The sequence below is a fragment of the Megascapheus bottae genome, chromosome 27 (assembly GCF_031878675.1).
Source record: "Megascapheus bottae isolate mThoBot1 chromosome 27, mThoBot2.hap1, whole genome shotgun sequence".
Taxonomy (NCBI): domain Eukaryota; kingdom Metazoa; phylum Chordata; class Mammalia; order Rodentia; family Geomyidae; genus Megascapheus; species Megascapheus bottae.
In genome coordinates this window covers 14,586,400-14,609,830 of record NC_143535.1, presented here as the reverse complement: position 1 = coordinate 14,609,830, position 23,431 = coordinate 14,586,400, and positions in this window count along the sequence as shown.

The window sequence follows — 23,431 nt, the reverse complement described above, 5'->3', positions numbered from 1 at the left end:
CAATTTCAGAAGCAGTGAAGCGTTCATCACCTTCGAAATTGCTCATGCACCTGATCTCCCCGTAGGAAGAATCAGACCCTGTGGAAAAGAAAAGCAGAAACAAGAGGTTACCGTGTGTGTGTGTGTGTGTGTGTGTGTGTGTGTGTGTGTGTGTGTGTCTGTCTGTCTGTCTGTCTGTCTGTCTGTCTGTCTCTGCACTTAAATGGAGATAACAGTGTCACAAAGTTTCCTTCCTGGATTGGCTTTGAACGGCAATCCTCAGAACTCAGACTCTGGCACAGGATGTTATTTCTTATAGCCAAGATATAAAATCCAACTCTAAGCAGACATGAACCAAAAACATATGAAGTGAAAGAATACTTCTAAAGCATAAGCTCTGACTCATATTCCTATGTCATACTTAGCAAAGTTCCTTCTCCCAGGACTCTTTAGACTTAGAAATATTCGTACTTGATGATGAGCAGAAGCTCCAGATAGGAAAACACCCAGATTAGAATGTGGTGGGAGGGGTGTGATGGAAGGGACATGGAAGTGAGCCTTGGGGTCACAGCAGCGAGTCATGTAGATACAGACATTTCCAGAGTAGTTGGAAAAGGCCCACACCAGTTTGATTGCTATAGGACATGTTGAGTCGATGTCAGCTTGAAGGAAGAGGAGAAATACCATGTTGATAGACCCAAGGGCTCAGAGCCTTGGAGCACTGAACAGCAAAGTTGTTGAGTTCAGGAGACCCAAGAAGATTCTGGACCACAGTGGAGAACCGCTAGCATGCATGCATTGCTTTTTGATCATAGAATTCTCCAATGAAGGTGACATTGTCACAAGACTCAAAGCCTCATGCCTTGTCCTGAATGGACTCATTTGCTATCTTACAGGAAGGCCTTAGGGTGAGTCCTGAAAGTGAAGTGGGAAATTCCACAGCTCTCACCAGAGCAATTGATGCACTTACAGGTGGAAGGAAATGCCAGATTCAAGTAGTCATACAAGATTCACCATCCTGCGCCAAGCATTCCTTCAATCCAGACTCACAGATCGAATTTTTGTAGGAATCACAATGATTACACCGGAGAGTGGAGGCTGCAAGAAAAAAAAACTGTGCTGAGAGGAGATAGGACTTAGTCCTGTCACTTCCCAAAGGACAGAGAAATGCCCAAGCTCCCTCCCAGTTTGGTGACACCAGAGCTTTGCCTTAGGGCTAAGCGCCCAGATACAATGACTAGAACAGCATACTGGGCTGGAGGAAGTAAGAAGGTGACCTCATTTTCTCCCAACAGTAGACAAGGGAAAAATTGGCTGGCAAGGCAAGGAGATGGGCCATTGTACACAGCCACGTTATTCTAGCTCACCCCAGAGATTGCATGCTGAATGGAGAGGACAGAACATTTCTTGGGTTATGAGATCTGGGGGTGTGTTCGGGGCGGACAATTCTCAGGCTGCTTAGGAGTCCCTGACTCCTCATTCCACAGAGAAATCGTGGTTTAAGGAGTATAAAAAGCATGCCTGATCCCAAGGGAGGCCAAGATAGGGGAAACACTGAGGAAAGTACCAAAATGGAAGACATCCGGTGACCAGGAATGGAGTCTTTCCATGTACGAAGTTAGATTCCATTCCTCAAAAGCCCAGGTGGAGTTCACAGACCCAAGGAAGTGGGGAAAATGCAACAGGATAAGCCAGTGCTCATACCCTGACCACCATCAACTACTACCCAAGGATTTACCAATTTGGATGTAGAGGAGAAAGACAGTCAGCTTTACCAGACTCTTCATGTCACTTCCGCTCAGTCCTGAAAGCAGGTGGTATCCCAGACCAGGAACAGTTGAGGTAGAAGCTGATGGAACTGGATAGCCACTGCTGGAACCTGCCCTGGTCTTTTAATAATAACACTCTGACCATGACATTTGTCAGTTGGCATGAGAAACCAGATGCAGATCTCAATCTCAGCACTTGCTTAGGTGGCAGTACTCCAGATCTCACTGCCAACGCCTATTTCTTATTTCTTTCTGCCCTCAGATTGCCTTGTTCTAGACAGCTCCAGATATAGACAACACAATGGGTTATCTCAGCATCAGAAAATCTGATATAGAGTACACCAAGTAGGTATTCACTGGTTCATGAGGCCTATGTGCTCCAAGAGAGAAATGCAAATCAATTCTATTCTCAAGGAAACAACGTGAAAGATCATGTGAGCATGGAGCATCGGTATCAGGAGCATCCCTGAGCTCTTTCTTGCTATCCTAGGGACTGCTAAATGAACTGTTAGGTTGGTCAGGTTCAAAAGAAGAAGACAGCTGGGTCAGGTGGCTCATGCCTATAATCTTAGCTACTCAAGAGGCTGAGATCTGAAAATCACAGTTCAAAGCCAGACAGGCCACTAAAGTCCATGAGAGTCTTATTTCCGATTAACCACCAGAAAACTGAAGTGGCCCTATGACTTAAGGAGTAGAGTGGTAGCCTTGAGCTGAAGAGCTCAGGGACAATGCTCAGGCCCAGAGTTCAGGCACCACAACTGAGAAAAAAATAATTGGAGGGGCTAGGAATTTGGCCTAGTGGTAGAGTGCTTGCCTAGCATACGTGAAGACCCGTGTTCAATTCCTCGGTACCACCTAGATAGGAAAAAAAAAGCCGGAAGTGGTTCTGTGGCTCAAGTGACAGAATGCTAGCCCTGAGAAAGCCCAAAGACAGTGCTTAGGCTCTGAGTACTGTCCCCAGGATTGGCAAAAAAAAAAAAATGGAGACAGCAGTGTTTTCAGTGACTTCAGATATCACTGAATACCAAGCAGGAATGGAGTTTATATCAACGGAGACATATATAGACCTGAAACCATAGAATCATTTACCATTTGTGCCTCTTTGCTGTATGAAAAATGGAAAAATGCTACAATGGGATGAGATTATTTTGCACTTGCAATCACCTGAATACACACTCTTGTTCCTGCTCCTTGCCAATCATGCATCCATTCTCAAAGAACTGAGAGCAAGCTCTGCCATTCTTCATCACTTTGCTGAAAGAATCTATGACTAGGTTGAGTGAGAGTCAGGAATGAATGAAGAGGTTCCATCTATCTATGCCCATCCTGGTATCTCGGTGGATTGTCAATAGCTTCAGTAATTGTCACTTACCATTCTTCCCTAGTTCTGTCAAACCCCGAAGTCACTTGTCTTGTCCTCTAGCTGCCCTGTATCTATGATTCTTAGTCATCTGAGAACTATATAGCCTGACACTTATCCCCTGATGACCTTAAAAAAAAGCTCCACATCCCAAATCTAATAAACCACTCGGGACAGTGTTTAGAACTTCCCTGGGTCTGGGTGTTCTTTGTAGTTATAGAACCATAAGAAGTGATGATGAACTTGTCTTTCTGAGGTGAAAGTGCTCCAGAGACATCACTAACACCTTACACCTCTAGGAAAATCAAGGTTAAAGTTAGTGGAAGTGGCAGACACTCAATAGGCCATATGAAAGGTCCAGGGTCCAAATGAAAAGATACCATGAGAATAGAGATATAGGAAGACAGATCCAGGATTGTACAAAGTATGTTTATTGAGGTCTTGGGGGACAGAAATAGATCCTGGATGAAAGCAAGATTGGAGAACCTCCGTACCCAAAGCCTGGGGGTAAGAACTGTTCCTTAGTTGGGTAAATGTGGGCTGTGCTCAACTGCCAAGTAGCTGCCTGCCCCTAAGATCTGTTACAAACAGTCCAGGCCTCAGAGGCCAGCATGCCATGCTCAGATGCTTATCTTAATTGTTTGTTCATGACCAGGTTAACTCGTCCTATGGATCACAAGACCTGGGCTCCACGTAACTCCATATCTCAGACCTATAGCTAAGACCAAGTGAGCGGTAGCCCTGTTCCTTCCCTCTAGAGACTCAGCTAGCCAAGCCTTCATCAGACCCCTGGCAGACCTCAGAAACACACTATTTGTGACTTGCCTGAGGATTTGATTGTTTTGAGTTGTGCCCTGGTGGCATAAGTGTGGTCATCAGGTCTGGAACTTGCTGGAACACCAGGGTCAGGAGTTACACTCCCGCACAGGGAGAGACCTGATTTCCTGAGCTACATTCAACCCACTGACATGGGGTCACTGCGGGTTGGAGATGCCATTGGGTTCATGCACATAGAAGCCCCATAAGCTCTCTTCATGCCAGCACAGCATACAGGATGGGAAGTGGGAATGGCATTGGGAAGTGGGGAGTCAGACAGGAGTCTTTTGATTCAGGAGACTCAGCTGGGTGTGCAGAGGATGATTTTCTGAAGGGAGGATCTGGCTCTGAAAGGAGATTGATCTAACCGGGCTGTGATTCAAGTCTGCACGGAGGTAAATAATCTGATTTCAGGCTGAGAGTTTAACCTAGTGGTAGAGTGCTTGCCTAGCATATATGAAGACTCAGGTTCGAGTCCTCAGTACCACACACATAGAAAAAAGCTGGAAGTGGGGCTGAGGTTCAAGTGGTAGAGCTCTAGCCTTGAGAAAGTCCAAGGACAGTGCTCAGGCCCTGAGCCCAAGCCTAAGACTGGCAAAAAAAAAAAAGTAAGAGATAAATCTCATTTCATTTTTGTCTGGTAAGCTTAAATCATCCACAGGCTGGAAGATTCTTAAACAACTCAGTGTGGCTCCTGGTCATAAATCCTCTCTGAGGGATGGAGTTGAAATTAACACCACAATGTTTTGCAATAAATATTTCCACCAGATAATCTTGTGTGAAAGACTGTCATGAAGATGAAGATGTAATAGACATATGCTTATGCATATGATGTGTATTTATTATGTATGCATGTGTCATTTCCCTGCCCATGGGAACTCGTTTACATATACCTATATATGAGTAATATATATATGTGTGTGTGAGTGGGTATCACACTGTATTTATCTAGGTATATGCCTAGACTAATTATACAATATGCCTATTGTAAATAATGCTACTGTTAGGTTTCAGGCCTGTCCATACTAAGCAATTTTGACACTTAGGAGTGTACACCCTGAAGTGGTACACTGGGTCATATGGTAGGTCTCCTTTCTTTCTTCCTTTCTTTCCTTTTCTTTTCTTTCTTCCCTCCCTCTCTCCCTCCTTCTCTGTCTCTTTCTTTCTCCCTCCCTCCTTCCTTCCTTCCTTCCTTCCTTCCTTCCTTCCTTCCTTCCTTCCTTCCTTCCTTCCTTCGGTCCTGGGGCTGAATTCAAGGCCTAGGTGCTGTCCCTAAGCTTCTCTGTGCTCAAGGCTACCACTCTACCACTTGAGTCACAGCGCCACTTACAGCTTTTTCTGGGTAGTTTATTGGAAATAAGACTCAGAGCCTTTCCTGCACTTGGCTGGCTTTGAACCTCAATCCACAAATCTCAGCCTCCTGAGTACCTAGGATTACCTATGTGAGCCATTAGCACCCAGTAATTTTTTTTGAAGTACCTCCAAAATGTTTTTCTTAGTGGCTGGACAGTATAGAAGAGGTGGGAAAGGGAAAGTCTGGGGACAAGCTGCACAGTTCCACGACATGACTCACTGCCCTATTTCATCCAGGTACACCCCACCTCTTACTACACCAATCACCTATGAACTTATGCATGGATGAATCCATTGATCCATTAACATCTCGTGAGCGAATTTCCTCCCAAAGACACTGCCAGCTAGGGAGCCCAGCTTCGTCCTATCAGCCTTCCTGGAGAACATCTCCCATCAAACACATGGACCCACAACAAGCCTCCCCCCCACCCGTGCTCCTAGATCTTCACAAACCTCTGCAGTGAAGCACACTCGACCACTGTGCTCACAAACCAGAACTTTCTCCTCATACGTTGCTGCCACATGGACTTCTAAAACAACAGGAAGTTTGGACTGAAATAAGTTGGAAATAGTGCATCCTTTCTAAAAACAGGCTTTACTTTCAGTATCATTCCCATCTTCTATGAGGCTGACAATTGTTTATCCCATATGATAAGAATATACTCATCATCTAATATTTTTAACAAATATATTTTATTTTTTGTGCTGGAACTAGGTACTTGAACTCAGGGCACTTGGCACTGTCCTTTAGTTGCTTGTTTTTATTTTTGTTTTTTTTCTTTAAAGATGGGGCTCTATCACTTGAACCAAAGCTCTACTTCTGGCTTTTTGGTGGTTAACTGGAGATAGGAGTTTCGCAGAGTGGATGGGAGTTTGGCCTAGAGGTAGAGTGCTTGCCCACCATGCACGAAGACCTAGGTTCAATTTCTCTGTACCACATACATCAAAAGTGCCAGAAGTGGTGCTGTGGCTCAAGTGGTAGAGCCTTGAAAGAGCCAAGGACAGGCCCTGAGTTCAATCCCCAGGTCTAGCAAAAAAAATTTAAAAAGTCTGACCGACTTTGCTCTCTGGGCTGGCTTCAATCCTGAGTCTTAGCTCTAAACCTCTTGAATAGCTGTGATTTATAGACATGAACTACTGGTGTCTGGCCTTGACCCCAATTCTTTTTTCCCCATCCTTGGGCTTGACCGCAGGGCCTGGGCACTATCTTTGCTCTTTCTCATTGCTAGCCCTCTACCACTTGAGCCACAACACCACTTTCAGCTTTTTCTGCAGTGATGAAAATAAAGAAAAGGAAAAAAGAACAGAAAAGAAAATGTAGTCTCTAAGGAGTCTGTTTGTGAATAGGAAAGGAAATCACTGCTTACAAATAAAGTGTCCAGTTTATCATACAAAAGACAATATGGTGGAATTTCTTTTGATCTAGCAAGAGTAAAATGCTCAGAAAAATAAGTCTTCACACACCAGATTAAACATGTAATAAATTTGTTGTCTATCAGCAATGTTATCATAAACAATTGATGGAAAATTTTCTTTTTTCTCTCAATTGTATTTTATTGTCAGGGTGATGCACAGAAGGGTTACAGTAACATTTGTCAAGTATGGAGGTCTTTCTGATTGCATGGATCTTGAAACACTAAACTAATACTTGTGATTTCTCTATCCTATTTTCATTCATGACAAGAAAGTCTTCCCGATGTCTTATTTTCATTTGTGATAATAAACAGCCACAGGAGTTCCAGGCCCTTAATGTAAAAAAAATTGCTCTTTCCATGGTAGCAGAAGTGGTGCTGTGGCTCAAGTGGTAGAGCACTAGCCTTGAGAAAGCCCAAGGACAGAGCTCAGGCCCTGTGTTTGAGCCCCAGGACTGGTGAAACAGAAAGGAAGAAAGGAAGGAAGGAAGGAAGGAAGGAGGGAGGGAGGGAGGGAGGGAGGGAGGGAGGGAGGGAAAGAGGAGAAGGAAGGAAGGAAGGGGGAGGATTTATATCTCCTTTGGAGTCTGCTTCCAACCTAAGGAGACTCATTTCTACTATCCATCTCACACTTCTCATGATCTTTTCCCAAGCAATGAATCCCTATGGCTTAAGTGCCTATTATGGTTTGGATATAAATTGCTCCTCCAAAAGCTCCTATGTTGAAGGCTTGATCCTCAGCTGGTAAAGCCAATCATTGAAAGGTGATTGGATAATGAGTACTCTGGCCTTACCAATGAATTATTTTATTGATCAACTGAAATTTTGATGATAATAGGAGGAGGTAGTGAAACTTTTCAGAGAAAACGTCAAAGGAAGTTATTGATTAGGGCTGAGTCTTTGGGGCCTATTTCTTGTGTTGGCCTGTGTCTACCTCTTTCTGGTTCCTGGCCATTAAAAGGTGAGTCACTTTGATCTGTCACATATTCTTGTTGCCATGATGTCATATCACATTACAGGCCTACAACAACAGTGCGAGTCACAGAATCCTATGAAATCATGAGCCAAAACAAATCTTTATTTTTCCTTCCCTTAAATTGCTTTTCTAAGTATTTGTCAAACAGTGAAAATTTAACCGGGTACTATAATCCTAGCTACTCAAGAGGCTGAAGATACCAGTTTGAAGCTAGTCTAGGAAGAAAAGTTCAGGAGTGTCTTATCTCCAATTAATGAGCAAAACGCTGTAAGCAGATATAGCTCAAGTGGTAGAGTGCCAGCCTTGAGCATGAAAGACAAACAAGAGTGCAAGGCTTTGCATTCAATCTCTGTACCAGCAACCCCCGCTCCCCGAGAAAAACCCAAAAACCTAACAATGAAACTCTAACAGTTTCTAAGATCATGTTGTGTGTGAATTCTAGTTATCTTGTTCATAACTTAATCTCCTCTTTATAGCGTATGATAATTTTTGTCCATTTCAAATTTTGAAATGGTCCATACTATATCATTTCTTATAAGTAATAAAACCACTGATTGAAACCAAGAATCAGCTCTGTTCATACTGATCATAGAAAAATGATAATCATAAGTGGGTTAGATGACCATATGTCAGGTTCCATGACACATTGATTTCTGATGCCTAGGAAAACCTACAGTTCTGAATAAAAATAAAATTTGAGGGAGATTCAGCTATGAGATGAGAAAGAAAGAAGGGAAGTAATGACGGCATCTGAAGTTAACTCAAAGACATCATCGGTGGTATATTGATGTCATTGCAAAAGTCCATGTCACAGCAGTAAGTGAGTATGAGTCCAGAACCATTGCCGCGCTCACTGTCTTTGCAATCTTTCACGCACTTGGCTTCTCCAACATAAGAATGAATCTCTGTGGAAAAGAAAAGCAGAAACAAGTTAGCGCGTGTGTGTGTGTGTGTGTGTGTGTGTGTGTGTGTGTGTGTGTGTGTATACTAGTCCTAGAACTCAGAGACTGGGTGCTGTCTCTGAACTTTTTGCTCAAGGCTAGTACTCTACCACTTGAAGCATAGTTCCACTTCTAGTGTGTGTGAGTGTGTGTGTGTGTGCGTGTGTATGTGTGTGTGTATGTTTAATTGGTGATAAAAGTCTCATGACCTCGGCTGGGAGTTTGGCCTAGTGGTAGAGTGCTTGCCTAGCATGTACGAAGACCCGGGTTTGATTCCTCGGTACCACGTACATAGAAAAAAGCTGGAAGTTGTGCTATGGTTCAAGTGGTAGAGCACTAGCCTTGAGAAAAGTCCAAGGACAGTCGTCAGGCCCCAAGCTCAAGCCCCAGGACTGGCCAAAAAAAAAAAAAAAAAAGTCTCACGACCTTCCCTTCTTCTTCCCTTCTTGGACTGGCTTTGAACTGCAGTCCTCAGATCTCAGACTCTTGAGCAGGCATTAGTTCTACTACCAGCTCCTGGCACCAGATGTTATGTTTTTACAGCAAAGATATAAGCTCAAATCTAAGTACAGAAATATACTAAGTGAAAGAATACTTGCTTCTAAAGTAGAAGTCTGGACTCATACTCGTAAGTCATACTTAGCAAAGTTCCTTCTCCAGGGAAGCTTTAGACTTAGCAGAAGTGAGCAGAAGTTCCAGATATGGAAACACCCAGCATTTCTTCCCTCTCAGGAAGACAGATACAAAAAATTTGCTGACAACCTGATGGCTTTCCAGGCTCTGGGGTAAGCCCCCAAGGTGGATGGAGAACAATATAAAGTCTGTTCTCAAAGTACTAGGGAATGTCAGATGGTTAAAAGCAATAGGATAGATTTAATGAGCTGGGCATGGGATGGATGCTTGGGGAGTAGAGGGAGGTTGTGTAGATGAAGAATATGATTGCCGGGAAGGTGACTAAGTTGAGACCAAGGTTTGATGAGTATTAGACAAATATAGCAAATTTCCGCTGGACAGAGAGTCAGAAATGATGTAGTTCTAGAAATTCAATAATTTAAAACATGGGGAGCTTGACCAGCAAGGATGCTGGAATTTAGGAGATGGATTAAAGTCATCAGTATAGTGGTGGGGGAATAGACCTAGTCCACTCAAAATACGCCTTAACTTTAGAATTCTCCCATCAGGTTTTAGAATTCTCTGATTTCCAATCCTATCACAGGGTCCAGGGGCTCATACCTGGATACTAACTGACAATTTACATACGGGCACTACATCTTAAGAAAATTTTATGAATAGAGATTTTCTTATGAAATTTTATGAATAGAGATTTCAAGGCACCACGGCAGGTGCCTATTTCTTAGCTATCCAGGAAGCTGAGATCTGGGTGAGGATTATGGTTCAAAACCAGCTGAGGAAGCAGACTCTCATCTCCAATTAATTATGGAAACAAAATTACAAAAAAACAGAAGTAGAGCTGTGGCTCAAATAGCAGAGCACTAGCCTTGAGCTGAAAAGCTCAATGACAGTGCCCTGGCCCTGAGTTCAAGCCGCAGGACCCACATATGTAGTAGGAATTTCCAGACTTCAACAGACCACTGGACATACTTGGAGTACGATGTGGCACGAAGAATCTACGGATCATGCAAAGTTCATCCGTTCCTGCATTGCACGTTTCTATCTTATGGTCACAGACAAGATCCACAAAGTGAGAACACTGTGTACACTGGAGAGCTGAGGCTGCAAGAAAAAAAAAGAAAGAAAGAAAACTCATGAGGAAAGCAGGGAACATTGGTGTCACTGCTCAAAGGGAGCAGACAGAATGCAAATTCCCTCACAACTTGGCCACAAAAAGGTTTTACCTTAGGACTATGCTCCAGTCAATGAAGTTTTACCACTTTATATTGAACAGGAAGAAGAAAGGGGATGGTTTAATTTCTATCCCACAGTAGACAAGGATAATAATTGACTGGAAAAGTAGGAAGACTAAGCCATTCTATGCAACCATATTGTCCATAGTTGATTTTCTAGCTGACTACAATAATAGGACGGAGAGCCCAGGGCATTTTCTAGGTTACCAGGAAATGGGGTGTCATCAAGGATGGGGGTAGTCTTGGGGTTGACTAAGAGCCCCTTGTTTCTTCATTCAGCAGGTAAGCCATTCATAGTAAAAGAAGTATATAAAGCTTAGAGGTCATATCAGACCTTCACCAGAGGACAGGACAGGAGGAGGTCAAGAACCCAGAAAAAAATAGGAAGTCATAAAGCCAGGGATGGAACCTCTCTATGTGTGAGACTGGACCTCATTCCTCAGAAGCCCAGCTGGAGCTCACAGACCTAAGGGAAGAGAGGAAACAAAGAGCTTGCTTGTCCCTATCCCAGGAACAAGTTTACACTTACACCTTTACTATCATCAAATCACTGCCCAGGGACATACCAGTTTCCATGCAGAGGATGAAGAAATGTATCTTCAGTAGATTTCCCATTTTCTTGGTCATATTCTTGCAACAGGTTGTATCAGAGACCAGGGAGTACTTAAACTGGATGACAGTGTAGCACTGACTGCTAAGATCAGCCTGTAATTACTTTAATTCACTCAGACACCACACTGGCCAGAAGCAATCCTAATATAAGCCTTTCTGACAATGGCAATACTCCAGATCTCTCTTTTGAGACACATTTATTCCTCCCACAGACTTCCTGTTCTAGCTTGCCCTAATAATACATTACATAATAGGTAATCTTGCCCTCTGAAAAATTTTAAGTACAACTTGCTGAGTGGCTAGCTCATTGAACCAAGGATGTATATGAGTTTTGGAAAAAATAGTGAATAATAAGAGATCACCTCAAAATCAAAGTCATAACCAAGGACCCTGTATATACAAGGCAAAGCCAGATCATCTTAATATAGCAGAGGTAAACTGGGCAGCTTTAAAGAAGGGAAGATAATATTCCTGAGATTTCAGTGGTAACTCGGCCAGGGGTGGAGATTGTTCCACAGAGCCATGTGATGTCCTTGGAAATCTACAGAATCTGTATAGCCTTTTCATGTAAATGGTGTGACAGTTAATCTCATGTGGTTACTGTATCTGACTGTTATCTGGTATATTGTATATGTGTTTATTTTTTTACTTGAAATAGAGAAGGGAAGGAGGGAAAACAAGATGATTGAGAGGGGTGGAGGAGGTAAAGGAGGACAAAAACATGAGAAGGGGTATCAATGTTCAAGAAGTAATGCACCTGCTACCTGACGAATGTAACTGTTACCCCTCTATACATTTTCCTAACAATAAAATTTTTTAAATAAAGAAAGAAATGGTGTGACACAGGGTGAATAAATACAGCAGTGGTACTCACTAGACACTTAAAAAGTGAAATATCTGTTGGATAGAGAATGGATAAACAATCTACAATATACCCATATACCCGAACACTACTCAAAAATAAAGAGAACTACCAATATAGTTCAACACCAACAAAAAAGTATCTGTAGCCTTTTGTACTTGAAATATACCATTCTGATATCAACTGAAAAAAAAACCTTGTTATTGTTCCTGCCACTTTCACATCTATTTTCAAATTTGAAGACATCTCTACTCCAGTCCAAACTTTGCCAGGAGTACGTGCTAACGAGCACTGGAAGACAGCAATGAGGCAAGAAACGCATACGTGGATACTACCCTGTGTCTCTGGGAGTCTCACAGCTTCTAGTTCCTTTATTCATCTCTCTCTCTGAATGGAATTGGGAATTTAGCTCTCAAGAAAAGATTTTCTAAGAAGATGCCCAAATATCACCCAGGAAGTGATGGCTGTCCCAAAAGATAACCAAATCTCATGGTAGAAACACCAGAAGTTGGGTGCCCATGGCTCGCATCTGTAACACTAGCCACTCATGAGTCTGCAATCTGAGAAAAGTGACTCCAAGAGAGCTGGAGCAGAAAAAAGTTTATGAGACTCTAATCTCTAATTAACCAAAAGTGGAAGCATGGCTCAAGTGGCAGAGTGTCATCCTTGAACAAAAAAAGTCAAGCAAGAGCCTGAGGCCCTGAGTTCTAGCCCCAATACTGCACAAAAACACCCACCAAACAACAACAAAAACAATAAACAAACAAAAAATACCGAAAGGCAATGCTTCTGTCTCAATTTTTAAATAACTGAATCTGAAGAATAAAATGCCAAATTATTCAGAAAATAGATCTACCAAACAATCTAAATATATCATTCCTTGGTATATGCCCAAATGAAAAAAAAAAAGTTGAAGCCAAAAGCCCAAGCCCTCAAGTTGATGCCAGTTTACAAATAAAAACAAGGTTTGGGGCCTTGTGTGTAGCCTAGTGGTAGCGTGCTTGCCTAACATGCATGAAGTCCTGGGTTCAATTCCTAGGTACCACATACACAGAAAAAGCCAAAAGTGGTTGCTGTGGTAGAGGGCTAGCCTTGAGGGAAGCCCAAAGACAGCACCCAGGCCCTGAGTTCAAGCCCCATGACTGGCCAAAAAAAATAAAGGAAGGTTAGGGAAAAGGAAATTTAGGGTTTATTCATTTGGCAGGCAGTCATAACTCAAATGTCAAAAGCTGCCATTCTGCTCCTCAGAAGAAAACGTCTTTTAAGAAGAGATTTTTTTTTTTTAGAGATTTTAAAAAGAGGCTTCAGGACTCTTTCTGAGGTCTGTAACCGAGGGCATGCCTGCAGGACAAAGGGCACAGATAGAGTACAGGTCTGGGTGCCCAGTCTTTGCTCCTAGTTAATTCATAAATCCCCAACACCAAGAAGAGCAGCTTTGAAGTTGCCTCTTACAAAAGCAACTTACATACAAGCGTGAGAATATTATATTGGGTTAAATATAACCATTAACAAAAGTTCAAATTATCAAGCTCCAAATCTCAGCCTCTTGAGTAGCTAGGATTACAGTTGTGAGCCACTGGCACCCAGCTTGTGTTTTGACTTCTAAGAATGGCCTAACAGCCCTTAGAGTGAGGGAGACTGCCCTAGCCGCATGTTCAAGGGCAGTAAGGTAAGTGGCCAAGAAACTGAAGAAAATACCCATAGGCCACGTGAAAGACATACTGTGTATCAAAACTTAAAACAGGGAGGTTCCTGTGGCAGCTGGCTCAGGAGAAGTGCTCCCATCCACTCCACATCACTCTGATTGTGGCCAACACTGAAGGAAGAGTTTTCAAGATGAAACAACAGGAAGTAGAGGCATGGCTCAAGCAGTGAGGGCCCAGCCTTCAGTGAAAAAAGCCAAATGAGATCAGGAGGCCCTAAATTCAAGGCTCACTACAAGCACAAGATGACATGACATAAGCATTGGTGGTGTTAATTGTCTTTCTTCTTATGTGACCAGTGATCCAAGGAATAGCTGCCTTGGTGTACGTGCAGAAAAACAGGTTCTGGGTTTCTTCTTGCAGAAAGCACTTGCCCACACAGTACCCAGTGTATGTGTAGAGAAGTTCATGTTCCTTCTGATCCACCCCCAGGGCAGCCCAGGCCCAGCTCTCTCACGTCCTTCGACTTGGCCAGAGTTGTGGCAACAGAATGCAGGGGCTTCTCAGAGACATGGTATTAAACATTATAAATGTCCCTTCTCCCTTTTAGCTTCTTGCAATCCTGGGGATTGAACCTCCAAGGCTTTGTGTGTAGTTGGCAAGGGCAACACTACTGGCCTACACCACCAGCCACCCCATCACTCCATCATTGATAAGATCCATACACCAACCCTGGTTATTAAGTTATCTCGAAGTATCTAAGTTCATCCAAGTCAAATCACTGGGGCTTTGTCACAGGCCCTAAAAGAACAGTTGACCCTCACTATGCACATTTTGTGTGAGCCTATGTATTCCATTATATATGTATGTTTATATGTCCATGTTTATATACATGCTTGTTGTATATTTATGATGAAAAGATGGAAGGAATATATCAAATTAGAACTGTGTTTCTCTTCAATGATTAGTGGGTTTTGTTTTTGTTTTTTGCCAGTCTTGGGTCCTGAGCACTGTCTTTGGGCTTTCTCAAGGCTAGAGCTCTACCACTTGAGCCACACCACTTCCAGCTTTTCTATGCATGTGGTACCTAGGAATTGATCCCGGGTCTTAGTGCATGTTCTCTACCACTAGGCCAAACTCCTGGCCCTAGTTTTTGCAATATGGTTTAGTTTTATACTTTTGCTTTTTGGTGCTGGTCCTGGGTTTGTACTCAGGCCCTAGCTTTTATGCTCAAAGCTAGCACTACCACTTGGGTCATAGCTCCACTTCTGGCTTTTTGGTGTTAGCTGGAGATAAAGTCCCAGTCTTTTTTGACTGGGCAGGCTTTGAACCATGATCTTCAGATCTTAGCCCCCTGAATAGGTAGGATTACAAGCATAAGCCCCTAGTGTCCAGCTGGGATTACATATGTATCTTTTTAAGACCGAATGGAATTGCACTGTAGGTCCATACTTTCTTATTTTTTTAAATTTATCTGTCAACCAACATTTGGACTGCTGTCATCTTCTAACTATTGTGAATAATGCTACTATGACCACAGAGGTACAAATATCTTTTTGAGATTCTGCTTCCAATCCTTTTTTTTTTTTTTTTTGCCAGTCCAGGGGCCTGAAATCAGGTCCGGAGCACTGTCCTTGGGCTTTCTCAAGGCCAGAGATCTACCACTTGAGCCACAGCACCATTTCTGGCTTTTTCTATGTATATGGTACTGAGGAATTGAACCCAGGTCTTTGTGCATGCTAGGCAAGCACTCTACCACTAAGCCAAACTCCTGGCCCCACTGCTTCCAATTCTTTCAGCTATTGAAGTAGGATTGCTGGGTTATATAGTAACTCAATCTTTTTTTTTTTGGCCAGTCGTGGGCTTGACCTCAGGGCCTGAGCACTGTCCTTGACTTTCTCAAGGCTAGAGCTCTACCACTTGAGCCTCAGCACCACTTCCGGCTTTTTTTTTCTATGTATGTGGTACCGAAGAATTGAACCTGGAACTTCGTGCATGCTAGGCAAGCACTCTACCACCAGGCCAAACTCCTGGCCCCAGTAACTCAATCTTAATGATCTCAGGAACCATACTCTTGTTTTGCAGAGCTGTTGAGTCACTTTCCACTCCCACCAGGAGTACATAGTGTTCCGACTTCTCCACATCCTCACCCACCCTTGTCTTCTTTGTAGTGGTCATTTAATGACTATCAGGTGATAACGGGGGGACTTGACCCAAACTGCCTTTCCTGTTATTTCCTAGCTTATCTCAAATTTAAATTTAAAAAATCTAGAAAAGAAATTTAAAGTTGGCCTTTAGGAAAAAAAATAAATACTAATGAGTTGGGAGAAAATTTGCTAGTATAGATCACAGAAATTAATTTATTTTGCTAGTTTTTTTCAACATAACTACTTTACTCAGTTTCAAATTATAAATGGGTTTTTATGCATTTGTAAAGATACTTTGCCTCAATGTAATCACATATGAAGTCAATGATGCTGTAACTAGCACTATTTACACTGTGTCAACTTCTTTTAAGGGAATTAAAACAAGCCCTGCTTGTTTTAAAAGAATATTAAATGTAAACACAGTACTAAATGGATATATACACTGCATGTTTTCATACATGGTACTTTTATGTATTATATTGGGTTATTGTTCTAGATTGGACTGTTAAATACTATATTTGAGGCTGGGTTGTCATTTTTATAACTGCCTGGGTATTTTATTGCCATTATTTATTACTTTTGATATACAGAATGAGCTGAATGCACTTATAGAGCAATAAGATAATGTATTTAATGTGCTCTGTTTTTAACTGAATAAGAACTGAAAGCATGAATCAAGAAAACTGATTAAAATGGTCAAAAAATGTAAATGGGGACTGGTCAAAAGTGATTCAAAAGAGTAAACCATAATGTACATTTTCCATTGCGGACTACAAAGATAAATATTATGAAATAAATTGGCAAGAAGGGGCTGGGAGTTTGGCCTAATGGTAGAGTGCTTGGCTAGCATGCACAGAGGCCTGGGTTCGATTCTTCAGTACCACATACATAGAAAAAAAAAAAGCCAGAAGTGGTGCTGAGGCTCAAGTGATAGAGCTCTAGCCTTGAGAAAATCCAAGGACAGGGCTCAGGCCCTGAGCTCAAGCCCAGGACTGGCAAAAAAAAAAAAAATATATATATATATATATATATATATATATAATTACTTAAATGAATAAATAAATTGGCAATGATAGACAAGAGAAGTGAGCAGAAGGAGCACACATATAAATATAGAAGAGGAAAAGCTGTCTAAATATACTTTGAGAAGGATAATAGAATGATGACACATTTGAACACACACAGTTCAAAAAAATTTACACTTTTTTTTTCTTTTACCATTCTTAGGTGCTGTCCCTGAGTTTCATTTTGCTCAAGGCTGGCACTCTACCACTTGAGCTACAGGACCACTTCTGGCTTTTTCTGAGTAGTTTATTAGAGATAAGAGTGACTTTCTAGCCTGGTCTGGCTTCAAACCCTGATCCTCAGATTTCAGCTTCCTGAGTAGCTAGGGTTATATGCATGAGTGACTAGCCCCAAACAGAATCTTTAAATTTTAGGTAGAAATGGAAAGAAATATCTCTTGGCCTAAAACAATTAACTCTGTTCTTTAAAATAACAGCAACAACAACAAAAAGACTCCCTTCATTCTTCCCAATTTTCTCAGATTGCCACACAAGTCACCATCTCCCACTGTGACTTCCATTTCAGCTCTCCAATAAAGCTGCTCTTTGATTTCTCCAGTAAAATCCTGGCCAATTTTGCCAGGTGTAATCTGTATCCCTTTAAGAGCTGAGCTACTTCGCCCTAACAGCAATCCAGCCACTCCCGGGGGAAGGGGGCCGAAGACCCCCGTGGGGAGAGCTTGTGTCCCCATCTCTGGGGTCAATACTGAGCAGGTGGAGGAACAGAGGTCCAATCCTGCACTGCCTGGGGTGGCACGGAGGAGGCTGGAGACTGATCTTGGGGGGTTGTTAGAAGATGCACTTGTGGCCGAGAAGAGGGAGGGACTGCCCCATGGTTTTGCGGGGCCAGGGGCTGGCCCCTTCTCCAGTTTCCCGAAAACGGGCGGCCATTGCGATTTGTTGCTGACTTGCAATCTTTAGCCCAGTGCTTCCCTTTACCACAGCGTGGACATGTGCCAGGTGATTTTTCTCTCTTTAACCTGGCCTGGCGTGGGCATTGCGTCATCCAATGTCCTATTTGTCCACAAGAAAAGCAACGCCCTGGGGGTCTAGCATCCCGAGAATGCCGCTGACCTCTGTATTTTAGAAATTCAGTAACAGTCTTTCCTTGAGGAGCGGCGGCTAAAGTAAGGCCTTGTACATGGGAGGGTCCAATATCAGCACACAGTGAAATAAAGTCCGTGATTCCTCCCTTATTCCTATGGGGTCTGATAGCCGCCTGACAGGCGGCGTTGGCATTTTCATAGGCTATGTGTCTAACTATAATCTTCCTTGCGTTCTCATCTTGTACTAGGCAGTCTGCAGTCTCCACTAATCGAGACAAAAATTCTAGATAAGGTTCATTCGGTCCCTGTTTAACTTCTACTAGATTTTTTGTACGATTGGAATTGCGTAACCTTTTCCAAGCCTCTCTCGCTGCAGCATTTATTTGCAAATAGGCCTCCTTTGCATAACCCAATTGATCTTCGGTGTTTTTATAGGTTCCCTCTCCTAACAACTGATCAACAGTGTAAGGCAGGTTCTTAGACCCATTTGTTTCAATTTTAGCCCGACACTGTGCAGTGAACTCTGTCTCCCATAATAAGTACTCTCCCGCACTAAGGCATGCTCTGGCAAGCCGCTTCCAGTCATTTGGGCATGCAATACCAGCACACGCGGCCTCCAATATTACTTGAGTAAAAGGGGCAGTTGGCCCATATTGGGAGCAGGCACTTTTTAAATCCTGTAATAGTTTAACAGGAACAGGTTGATGGTATACTTGTTCATCATGATCAACTAAACTAGGGAAGCATCGAGGCCCTGAAATATCTTCCCTCTCTCTAGCAGCCTGAGTCAGGTTTAATTGCGATGCACTGTGCCTGGTTGTGGTGCCTGTTAAAAGGGACTTGTTGCTAGGGCCTTTAGGCTTGCCTAAAGGTTGAAAAAGGGATTGAGGCCGTAAGGCTGCAGCCGGAGGCGGTGGGTGTGAGGGGTAAGGTTTAGAATCAGACATCATAGTGGCCTGAGGGTCATCTTTCTTTCCTACTTCTGGGGGGGCTCTCTGCTCCATCCCCATTTTCGATAGAAAATGTAGCATTTCTTCTAACTTCTTCTCTATCGTAGCCACCCGGCCCTCCATTGACTCATCATAACTTTCCTCCTTGGTATTCAAACCTGAATTCTGATACTCAGTATCTACTGGTTGTTGTTCCCTTTTCAAGATCTCACTTAGACTCTCTTGGGCTGCTGCATATGGCTCAGCCTCAGGTTTTTCAGAAGGGTCCTTTAACTCATAAAGTTCCCTTAATTCAAGATTAAGTTCAGCATTCTCATGTTGAGGATCTATGCATTCATTTACTAGATTCCATACATCAATAGCCTCTACTGGGGTCTTTTCGGGGCCATATACATTATAATATTCTTGAATTCTTTTTCCTATCTGCCGCCAGGTTTTTTGGAATTTCTCCTCTAAAAACCTCGGGCATGCCTCCTCGACAAACTGTAGGAAGCTCTGAAGCACCCCTTTTTCCACCCACGTTCCGTGGGCTTCAAGTAGGTCTGTTAAGATCGGTACAAATGACCTATGGCTATTAACTTGACCCATAATTTTTACTCCTGACTATACACTCTCTTAAGATCCTCTCTTAATAGTCCTACGATGTGTTACTCACCACAGCGGGGTCCTCCACCGTCGTCCCAGATTTTCAGGGTCCCTGTTCGGGCGCCAGATGCCGGGGCCTACCGGCAGCAAATTGGGGTTCCTGAAATAGGGGGCAGGGACTGGAAAAATTAGAAGAGAGACAAACACATCGGGTCCGGGAGGTCTGCAGCTCAGGCAAAAACTGCAGCCCCCATTTATTCTCAACTCAAAGTTTATATCCCTTCTTGAGACCAGGGCACTGCCAGGTGTTACATCCAGATGGTTAATCAGGGAACTGTTGGGGGTTACATTCATATGGTAAATCTCAGATCAATTGAACAGGAGAAGGCCAAAAAACAATAAGACAATCAAGCAATTATCTGATGCAAATCAAAGTACAGTTTGATTCCACTCTTGCTCCCGACACTTATACTCCTCTATTCCAACTCCTTGCTGGCATTCCCCTCTGAATTTTCCTCTGACTCATTAAATTCATCATTTCTAAAAGAAAACTCATCATACCTCTAAGCAATCTGCTCCCCTTACCACACCCCAGCCTAAATGTTTCTAATGGCCTTAGAGATAGAAATGTAGTTCTGCCTCTTCCATATCCAATCCAATTAACTAAGTGGGAAGATATGCCCTAAATATGGGTAGAATAAAGGGGAAAGGAAGAAACCAGCATTGTCTTTCTTTTTCTGGTCACTATGATGCAAGCTGCTCAGCTTACATCTGGAAAGAGTAAAAATATACGCATTAAGATAACCTTCACCTAGGAACAGAACGTGGTGTCTAAGATAAGATTTTGCAAGAAAACAAATGAGACAATGGGATGTGAACTGGCACTGGTGGTCTCTAACACTCAAAGATGAAAAGGTTGGCCTTCCTGGGTTGAGTGTCAGAAGAATTGCAGGCCTCTTGGCTTTCCCAGGAACTGCATCACTGTAAATATCATGTGCTTCCCAGACAGACTTCTGTGATGAGTTTTAGTATTGGGCTTTAGCTCCCTCCCCACATGAGGGTTCCATGCTAGACACACTACACACAGGTGCGTATAGTGAGGGTGGAATGGCGTTTTTCTCCTGCCATGGACTCTTGGAAATGACAGTGCTCTATTGAGATTCATCTTCTGGTGATCAGAGGGAGCCACTTGATCTTTTCTCCTTACACATCCCTTCCTCTTTCTCAATAAAACTCTTGGGTATCAAATACCATGGCATGTCTTAATTTATCTGTGGTTTCACAATTGTCATTCACAGGCTCATAGCCAGCTGACTGAAGCCTCTTGTTTGCCTCCTATAAAGGAAGCAGTTCTATTTCACATGCAGGACTCCTACCAACATCCAGAGGGATAACAACCTGACCAGAGAAATCAGGGTCTCATCTCCTGTTCACTGTGCCTATTTACCCATTTTGGATCTATGTCTTTTCTCCCTGTATCCCAACAGAGAGGCTTGATCACATTTTACTTTTTGGAGTTGGTGTTATGAAAGTAAATAGCTTTGTTTTTAATTGTCAGTCCTGGGGCTTAAACTCAGGGCCTGGGCACTGTCCCTGAGCTTCTTTTGTTCAAGACTAGGACTACTACTTGAGTCAGGCACCACTTCTGGCCTTTTCTGTTTATGTGGTAATGAGGAATTGAACCCACAGCTTCGTGCATGCTATTAGGCAAGCACTCAACCACTAAGTCACATTCCCAATACCCTTGTTTTATTTTTCAAAAGAATCAGTTCTATAAATTATGTTAAGTGAGATAAACCAGGCTCAGAGAGACAAATGGTGCATGTTCTCTCGGACATGCGGATATTAGATCTAAGATGCACTGGGATATGATAAATTATACAGGATTCTAGATACCTACACACAGTGAGACCAAAAGAGGATACTCGTAGGAGAAAAAGAGGCACAATGCCTAAGTGCCTCTTCTGTTATGTAAAATAATACACATATTGAAACAAATTCCAAGATATAGAAACAAGTTTTTATTTTTCTCTTTCTTTCTTTGCCAGTCCTGGGGCTTGAATTCAGGGCCTGAGCACTGTCCTTGGGCTTTCTCAAAGCTAGAGCTCTACCACTTGAGCCACAGCACCACTTCTGGCTTTTTCTATGTATGACACACTGAGAAATCAAACCCCGGTCTTCATGCATACTAAGCCAGCCACCAAATTGCCAGCCCTCCATTATTTAAAAAAAAAAAAAAGTTTTACTTTTTGATGATTTTTGTCCTCTTTGCCTATGTCTGGTGTATTCAAGTGCACAAGGTGTATTCAAGGGTTGAGGGGAGGGTGAACCATACAGCTCATGGGTGGAGATAGGAGGGAGGAACTGGGAGAAAATGAGGGAACAGAAGGCACTACACAAGAGGAAATATCCAACTCGGGCATGGTGGCTCATGCCTATAATCCTAGCTCCTCAGGAGGCTGAGATCTGAGGATTCCAGTTCAAAGCCAGCCCTGGCACTAAAGTTCGTAAGACTCTTATCTCCAATTAACCACTAGAAAACCGGAAGTGGAGCTGTGGCTCCAGGAGTAGGGCCATAGCCTTGAGCTGAAGAGCTTAGGGGCAGTGCCTAGGCATAGAGGTCAAGCCCCATGACTGACCGAAAAAAAAAAAAAGGAAATATTCTTATTACCTGACTCATCTGATTATAATGCCTCTGTACACAACCTCTATAATAACAATAATTTTAAAAATCCATTCTGATGGTACTTTCACCTTAACTCACACATTTGCACCCATTTTCTCAGCTCTGCTACCGTATTGGTAAAAGTTACAAATCAATCTTGAATACTTGTTTGTTAAACATGTCATTTGAAATATGATGTAAAAATTAATGTTAATAAATTCTTTAATAAAAAAGTTACAAATCAAAGACAGTTTTCAACCAGCCCTTGCTGATCCCTTCATTCTGCCCCTTTTCTTTTTTTTTCCCCCCAGTCCTGGGCCTTGAACTCAGGGCCTGAGCACTGTCCTTGGGATTTCTCAAGGCTAGAGCTCTACCACTTGAGGCACAGCATCATTTCTGGCTTTTTTCTATGTATGTGGTACTGAGGAATCAAATCCAGGTCTTTGTGCATGCTAGGCAAGCAAGCACTCTACCACTAAGCCAGACTACCAGCCCTCTGCCCCTTTCTGTGTCAATTCTTCTGTTACCCATCTGAACTTACCATCTAAATTTTCGCATGACCAATATAGGTCTTCATTTAAAAAAGATTATTCATATAAATGGGAGGGGTGGAGGAAAATTTAAAACGGAATTTGGGGCATCCAAGTTTTATCAACAGCAGAGACAATTCAAAGCTTAACAGGGGGAAGAGAAATTGTTACTATAGCTTAGTTGAATGTCAGAATCACGGGCCAGTTTGGTCTAGTGGTAGAGTGTTTGCCTAGCATGCATGAAGACCCGGGTCCAATTTCTCAGTACCACATACATAGAAAAAGCTGAAAGTGGTGCTGTGGCTCAGTGGTAGAGCTCTAGCCTTGAAAAAGTCCAAGGCACTGAATTCAAGCCCCAGAACTGGTACCAAAAAAAAAAAGAAAAGAAAAAAAAGTCAGAGTTACAGGAGAAAGGACACCTCACAGAAACTTCGTAGGGTAAAATCCCAACCTGTGTGGAAAGAATGAAATAGGAATAGGAGCAATGGGAGAGGGAAAAAGAAGCATGGAAGGGGTGACCTTGACCAAGATCCATTATTTCATAAGCTGACAAACTGAATTGAAAGCCCTTTTGTACAAGTATATACAACCTACTAGTATTTTAACAAATACTCATTTTAAAGTGAATAATCTCCTGCCCCATCACCATATACCTAATCTTGTATTAGCTAAACTCAATCTGCCAACCATTCAGGCGATCAGACTTCCAGGATACAGATTGTGGCAGTGGAAAGCTTGTTTAGAAAGCCAAGCAGAAAATAACCAGTCTATCACTATCAAGAATATTCCATAAAATGATGCCCTCAACTTTGCTACCGAGAACATAGGTTTTGGGGTAATTATCTTAAGATAAATG